Source organism: Balaenoptera borealis (assembly GCF_965194805.1).
Source record: "Balaenoptera borealis genome assembly, chromosome: 7".
In the NCBI taxonomy this organism is placed as follows: domain Eukaryota; kingdom Metazoa; phylum Chordata; class Mammalia; order Artiodactyla; family Balaenopteridae; genus Balaenoptera; species Balaenoptera borealis.
Window position 1 is genome coordinate 123,124,390 of NC_138864.1, and position 8,292 is coordinate 123,132,681.

Genomic DNA, 8,292 nt, shown 5'->3' on the forward strand with positions numbered 1-8,292 from the left:
AGGACAGGGAGGACCCTCCTCTCCCTCCAGGAGAGCAGACAGTCCCCAGTTCTAAAAACAAAAGCGCTTGCGGAGAACAGGAGGCAATGACCACGGAGACTGCGGGGCGCAGCGCGCCGGGAGCTCCCCGCCGCCCGGGCAGGAGGTCGGGAGCCCGGGGCGGCTCGGCTTCCTGGCCGAAGACCCCGGCTCGGGAGGGTGAAGCCCCGCAGCGCGTCCCGGGCGATTTCCCTGTATCCCAGCCCGAGACGCCGGGCGTGGGGTCCGGGAAGAGGACCGGGTCCGCGGCGTGGGGTCCGGGAACCCCGCGCGAGGCCGCCCCACGCAAACGCCCCGGCCCTTTGAGACTTAAGACAAACCGGGGGGCTCCCCACGCTTCACAGACCCGCCAGGACCCACCTTCGCGGTTCGGCGCCTTGGCCGCGGCTCGTTTTGCATGCAAATCACCCACAATGCTCTAGCAGGGCCGCCTGGAGCTGTTTGCATTCCACTGAAGAGGAAAAGCCTCCTTTCTTGACAAAGTTCATATGCTTAATGGTTTTATGTTTTAAATATACGGTTGATATATGAGGTGTATGTTTGTGCGTTTAAAAAGAAACCCCCGCCTATAGGTAATCACCATAAGCGTAGAAGAGATGGAATTCTAGAGCTTTATATAAGCAGCGGTGTGCTGTTTTACTTCGGCTGGTCCGCGTGCAGTGGTGTTTACAATTAATTGATCACAGCCAGTTACAGATTTCTTTGTTCCTTCTCCACTCCCACTGCTTCACTTGACTAGCCTTTTACCGCCTGGGGGAAATGGAGAATTAGTCTTAAAAGATTTTCTTTTTCTCTTTGTTTTTTTATCCTACAGGACAGCTAAGTACTAAGTCCGTTTCTTAAACACACCAGAAAATGCACTGTGCACGCCCGCCTGCCGGCGAGGATGACTAATGGACCGCAGCAGATGCCCCGTTCATGAGTCTGCACGGAGGACGCCGGAAAGGAGGTCCTCTTGTCTCCGGATTGTTCCTTGAGAAAAAGGAGAGCCAGAGGTTTGGGTGCCCTAGGTGTGAAGGAGAGAGAGCAAGAGGTTCATTGTACTGGCTTAAGCCCTGGGTCCACTAAGCTTTGCTTTTCTAAGAAAATGTAAAGATTTGGGTATGGGGGGGGGGAAAATGCGGGCTTTTGCAAATCAAGGATATTTTGGCTTCAAACTGTGGTGTCTGCAATGATAGCAGGATATACCTTGCAATACTGGGGGTATACTTATATACTAAGACTTGTTATCTGAAATTCAAATTTGACTAGGCATCTTGTATTTTATCTGGCAACCCTATCTTAGTCACACAAGTCTTACAAAAGAACTAACCCCAAACTCTTTCTTTTCTCGAGTTATTGTGTGAATCTAGGCTGGCCTCATTGTTTTGTTGGCCATTCATTATTGCTTTGCAGTTATTATCACCTGGTTAGGAATCTCCTGGAGACAGGATACATACGTCATCAAGACTGATGGGATTGTGGAGGCCGCTCACCTGTGGAATGAGAGCTTCCTAAGGTCGGAGGAGCTGACTCTGCTCTTAAGTTTCTTAGTTTCTCAATGTCCATGTCACACTATTCCATCAAGTACTTATCTCTCTCCCTCTCTCCTCGTCCGTCTGTCTCATTTATCATCTGTCCATCTATCTACCTATCTTTTTTTTAATTTTTCATTTTTTTGCAGTGCTTCTATTGACCAGGACACCACAGCAATTGGTTTCATGGATTTATTGCCATTGTTTTGTTGTCCGTTTTTCATCATGCGGTAGCGGGGAGAACTCTTGAAGAAGAAAGATAGGATTTTCTGGTCCTGCAAGTCATGAACTATGAACTCTGGCTGACCTTGAGCTGCCCGTGTGACCTCTCAGAAATTCAGTTTCCTCATTTGTAAAATGATAATGTCTGCCATACTCTCCTGAATGGGTTGCAAAGAATATTAAATAAAACAAATAATATTTGAAAATACCTTGCACCTTATAAAATACAAAACAAACGTAAGGGTTTTCTTTGGCACATACAGAACATTGACTGTGGCCATCGGCTGTTATTCTCTTGCAGGATCGCTTATTATCATTATTCCTCAGATACAACAGTCGTGTGTCAACTTCTGGTGTATGATCATATCATCATCAATTGGCTTGAACAGTCCACTGTGATGAAGGTGGTTCGCCTTCTAAGGGTATGCCCATTACCGAGGAAGCAGTCGGGTGCACAAGAAAGGGCATAGGATACAGACTTAGAACCCACACAGGGAACCCTGGCTTCCTGACCGTGGTACTCCTAACACCGCCTTACCTCTCTGTGAGGTCAACTAAACAAGATGGTTTTAGTGGAAGCGCCAGGGAAATCCAAGGTGTTCTCAACGCACCTTGGGTCGCCTGCACCTATAAGGACAAACCAAATAGTCTCCTTTATTATACACACATCTGTGACAGTTACACAGTACTACGCCTTGCTTCCGATGCTGTTAGGAATTTTCATTTCCATCTAGCAAAGGGCTAGGAAGATCACTGTTATGACCCCCAGTTTCAGATGGAAGAAGCTGGCTGAATGGCTTTCTCAAGGTTACACGAGAGAGTAAAGGCAGAACCAAGATGAGAAAGTGGCTCCAAGGCCCCACCCAGGAGTCCCACAATATACTCTGCCCTTCTCCCATTCTCTTCTCTATTTCCAGACTCTTGGACTGGTTTTTCCTCCTCCAACATGTTTTGAGAATGTTCATATCTCTATCTTCAGAACTAAAGAGTATTGTTGACTTTGAAATGTCTCCTAATTTTGTCTATTAAGTGTTGTATTATCAAATATTAATCTCTCATCCTGTTGATATTCAAAACATTTAAAAATCCTTACATATCTTTAAAGATGATTTCCTTTTTTTTTTTGCAAATGATTTAAAGAATGTAAAAATTAAATAAAACCCCACTCCACTAAAAAGTGGGAAAAATAAAATCCTTATTCACTCCCCACCCCATTACCCCATTTCCTTTCCTTGACCTCTTAGAATATATACTATCTTTACCATATCTATATATGTGTGTGTGTTGGGGCAGAGGAGGATTCTGTGATGGGTTTCCCCAAATTTATTGTTAGCTTCTGGAGAGAAAGGGCTATTCTAAAATTCTTTTTTTGTATTTCCAGCTCTTATCTCAGTGATAAGATAGTGTTAACTTTCAAATTTTTCACATTAAGATAAAAACAAGAGCAACGTATTTAATACCTATAAGGGGGGCGGCTCTACAAAAGACTAGTCAAGTGCAGTAGTGAGAAGGGGGGAAAGAGTAGAACAAGGAGTTCGATCTGTAACTGACTGTGAACAATCAATTGAGATAACTCACTACCTTCGGACCAGCCAAGACTAAAAGCAGCTGCGTACAGTATTTATAGCTCAAGTATTTGTTCATTTTTACCTTACAGTGATATTCCACTTGGCGTTTATGAATGACAACATTTACAGTATGTATGACATGCATCCTCTAACGATTCCCCCCCCAGGCATCTATTTATCAATAAATAGCATAAATGTATTTAACAAGAATCAGAAGCACTGCTGAGCATCCTGGGAAAGAGACATGCAAAATTAGCATCTCGTCACTAGGGCGTCTCTCCTCAGTCCGGTTTGTCTGAAGAGGCTTCGCAGGGGCAGGATCCGGGAGAGCTGTCCATTCAGCGCTGACCTCCTTTGTCTATTTACCACATGTGACCCTCGAGACAGCTCAGTGAGGTCTGGAGAAAACCCTGTGAGCTAGAGCAGATAAAGTCTTGTGCTTCTCCGCATCTGTAAACCCCGGCAGAGCCCCACACCCTGGAAGCTGCGCTCTCACATCTTGCAGTCTGCTCCCTTCAGAAGGGCAGAGGTGCCTCCTCATTGCTCAAGATCTTCTCCTCCTCCTTAAATCCCAACTGATAAAAAACAGAACCCACTACAGGAACGGGAAGATGAGTCATCTGAAACACTCAAACATCTTGGATGCTTCTGAGAATTTCAAAATTTAAAGAGACAAAAGACAGAAGCCGAAAGTCAGAAAGGAAGATGAATTTAAGTGAAGGCAAGAGGAACAGATTTCTGTAAAAGCATCAGAGAGACAAAGCTCAGAGAGACCTGAGGTTCACCCCCAATGCAAAGAATAGCAAAAGGACTGCAGGGCTGTGTCTGGGGCAGCCAGGTCAGGAATATTCCGGGGCAGAGGGGCAGCAGAGTTCTCAGCAGGAAGGCCACAGCAGGAGGGCAGGCAGCTGCGCCTTTGGGAGTTCACATCTCCAGGCCCAGACCAAACGCACCTGTTACCCATGATGTGAAAGCAGAATTGCTGGCTGCCTGTCTGACTCTCCCTCGTGCCTAGCCCAGTGCCTGGCACATGGCAGGTGCTCAATAAATGTGTTGAGTGAATGAGTGAGTGAGTGAAAGAGATGAAGGAAAATGAACAATCCCAGAAAACCAGACACAAGCAAATGTCCTAATTTTCAAGAGGGGAAAAATGAGAGTAAAATGTTCATAAATTACAATCTCTAAATAGATGTTGCTCTCCAGTAAAATTCTAGAATGGGTTATTTAGGAGGTGGATGTATATTGGGAGCCAATTGAAATTAACAAGAAAAAGTCACACATCAAAATAACTTAATTTCTTTTTGTTTCTAATTGCACTGCTTGACTTGACTAAATTGTTCCCATCTCTTCTTCTTCCTTTACGTCGTGGGCTGGAAGTCCACTCAACAACAGGATCAGAGGCTGCTGCTGGGGACTGAGGCCATCCTGGGGGGGGGGGGGGCGTCTCTGGTGCTGTCCCATGGGGCTGTTTCTTGGCCAGACCCTGTCTAACCTGTTTTCATCATTCACATGAACGAAACATCAAAGGCAGCTATTCAACTTTACTGAGGACACATTAGGTGATATGCTGTAAGAATCAGGAAGGCACCAGAGATTGACAGCGTGGGCTCATATCACATTATCTGGGCTTGAGTCCTAGTTTTCACCACCTACTAGCCATGTGTCTTTGGGCAAGTTGCTTACCTTGCTTGAGCATCAGTTTCTCCACCTTTAAAATGGGCATAATCAGAGTATCTATCTTGTAGGAGGTTGGGAGGGTAAGTGAGAAGCCATGGAGAGAGTTCACTCTGGCACATTAAGAAGTCCTGTAAGAAGGTTAGCTCTCAATGTTCAGAAACATTTTCCCAGGCTGAACAGATACAATCTAATGAGAAACTAATAGATACAAACTAACAAGACAACAGATGCAAATTAACAGCTGAAGTTTCCCTTCTCAGTTAAAACCAAAAAGAAAATCTGAGCAGGTACCAGATAAGAGAATCTCACATGGTAAAAATGCAAATCAGAGTGTCCCCCTGAGGTATGCTCTGGTCAGGTGGTACCCAGAGCCTAGGGCTCATTTTTTTTTAATTTAATTTTTATTGTTTAAATTGAAGTATATTTGATGTACAATATTATATGTTACAGGTGTACAGTATAGTGATTCACAATTTTTAAAGGTTATACTCCATTGATATTTATTATAAAATATTGGCTATATTCCCCCTGTTGTACAGTATATCCTTGTAGCTTATTTTATACCTAATAATTTGTACCTCTTAATCCCAGGGCTCTGTTTTTAAAAAGACATTGGCAAACTAGAGTGTACCCAGGGGAAAGTGACCGAGGTGGTGACATACATTTCCTCACACTTTCTTGACTTTGCAAAAATGCTTTCAACTAACAGTATCCCATTAGCTTTGGTCTTCGTGACAATCCTGTGAAGGGAGTAGGATTGACAATATTTTTCCTAGTTTTATAGCTGAGAAAAATGGGGCTGGAAGTGGATAGGGAGTTTGCCCTGTTAGTAAGCTCAGTGGTCCCACACAAGTCTGGAGGGGGGGAGTCTCCGATTCCAGGGCCAGCTCGACCCCCAATGTCCATCGTACTCCCTGCTTCCTGTCACCCCAGTGTCGAGGGGACCCTAGCTCCCCTGGCCCAGCTGGCTCAGAACCCTCCCCTGGGGCTCCCGTGGCCCTGGCGGACAGCCCTGCAGAAGGTGGAGGCGGCTTGGGGGCTGTCTGCCAAGGTTCGTGCCCCCTTAACCCTTGGACTTGTGGGCCTGGTCAACCACATGAGGTGCACACAATGCAGCCTGCAGGCCCTTCCTTCCCAGGAGGCCGTGTCCACAGGCTGGACCAGGGAGGGCCCACCTGCAGGGGCGCATCCACGAGGGTGATGCAGGGTTGCTTCTTAATGTTAAAGTAGACAATGGAGGTACTTTGTTGAAAACCTTTTTGACTGTGTCTGTCTTGAAGTTCTAATCAATTAAGTTATGGCAAAGAGAAGAGAGTTTGCCCTGATTTTATCAAAGATGCCTCTCCAAACAGTCCTAAAGTGCTTTACGAAAGCAGGATTTTCCCTTTTTCCTTTCTTTCTTTTCTTTTTTTCCCCATCTATGTGCCCTCCCAGGCCAGGTGAATTCTCTCAAACTTTTCTTCCCTCCCTTCACTCAAAATCTATCTGTGGTGGGTCCCATCTTTGCCACATCTCTTTCCCTCCCCCCTCATTTCCCAAGATGGGGCCCAACATCCAGAAAGATTATTTGTCCCAACAGGCAAGTAGTCGGGAGCCTGTGGTCACCACCACACACCTTCCCAGGTTCCTGGTTTTTCAAAGCCCCAAACCTGGGGCACGGAGGTCAGGAGACCTCCCTCACCGGGCCTCAGAGTTCAGGGAGGGCACAGCATCGACCCTCGTGTCTGAGCTGCTCTCACCCTGCTCACATGTTACAGCCCTGGATCATAGGGAAATAGACAGGGAACCAGAACAAACAAACAAACAAACCTGTGGAAATGACACTTAAAATTGTATGAATACCAGAAACTTGAGTAGAGAGAAATCATGTGTCTCCTGACTCACCGATATTCACCTGGGGAGTTAGCTGAAAATCAAACATCTCCCTTCTTTAGCCCCTCCTGCCTTTGAATTGTGAAAATAAAACTAAATAACAATTTTTTTTAAGTGAAATAGAAGACACCCCAGGCAGGGTTTCCACAGTCCCATGGGGGATCCATCTGACTTTGCACCCATCTGATGAGCTCCTGGGGTCTGAGTGACCCACTGCACGAGGACTGTGCACAGTCAGACCAATAATACTGGTTGTCTTAGTTGGCTCAGGAGCTATAAGAAAACACCACAGACTGGGTGCTTAAACAACAGACAGGTATGACTCACAGTCTGGAGGCTGGAGGTCCAAGATCAAAGTGCTAACCAATTCAGTTCTTGGTGAGGACTCCCTTCCTGGCTTGTAGACGGCCACCTTCTTGCTATGTCCTTACGTGGTCTTTCCTTGGTGAGTGCACATGGAGAGGAGGCTCTGGCCTCTCTTTCTCTTCTCATGAGGACACTAATCCCACCATGGAGGCCACACCCTCAGGACCACATCTAAACCTAATTACCTCCCAAAGGCCCCACTCCCAAATGCCATCACATTGGGAGGTAGGGTTTCAACATATAGATGTCGGTGGGAAACATTCAATCCGTAACACCGGTATCCACTTGGATTTGCTTTTTCTGTCCAGATAGCTGTAAAGGCTGGCGTGGTCCCAGGAGTGGGGATGGGCCCATCCGGGTGCTCCCTGCTCAGGCCCCTGAGATTGCAGCCCTCAGCCCCTCAGGGCACGTGTAACTGACACTCCCAGGCTAGAGCTGGAGCACTGGGTCCCCACCAGGGGGCCCTTCCTCCCCGAGAATCTGTGTCCGTGGGTTGGCAGCTTTCCTCTTAATCCCTCAAAACATGAAGGGCCTCCTTTCCCCCCAGTCCTACTCAAGGTGCTGCCACCTGCCAACCTGGTGACACTGGTGGGCACGGGGATAGGAATTTTCAGCGACTTCGGTGACTCCCTGATGCTCCCTAGGACGCTGTACCCCCCCTCCATCTCAGGCAGCCCTTCCTAACTCACACAGGAGAATTAAAAACCCATAAAAAATAGCCCTCCTTAGACTTCTCTGGAATTTGAATGGACTCGGGCTGGCCTTAAACACCTCCTTTACACAACCCCGGCTTCTGAGTCTTCTCTCCCTCACCCGTTTCATCCTTTTCATAGGAAGGCCCTCTCCTTTGTCCCCGCATATGTCTTCCTTAAAAACAGAGCCTCAGGGCTTCCCTGGTGGCGCAGTGGTTGAGAGTCTGCCTGCTAGTGCAGGGGACGCGGGTTCGAGCCCTGGTCTGGGAGGATCCCACATGCCGCGGAGCGGCTGGGCCCGTGGGCCACAACTGCTGAGCCTGTGCGTCTGGAGCCTGTGCG

The 8,292-nt window shown here is 47.1% G+C and overlaps 1 long non-coding RNA gene across 1 annotated transcript in view; it reads left to right on the forward strand.

Moving 5' to 3' along the window:
• Positions 1 to 8,292, forward strand: part of LOC309632028 — a 39,552-nt gene that overhangs the window by 24,696 nt on the left and 6,564 nt on the right. Inside the window, exon 1 of the long non-coding RNA XR_014246702.1 lies at positions 1 to 8,154. This exon is cut by the window's left edge and continues 24,696 nt beyond it. This is a non-coding gene — a long non-coding RNA (uncharacterized lncRNA). The remainder of the gene's footprint in view (positions 8,155 to 8,292) is intronic.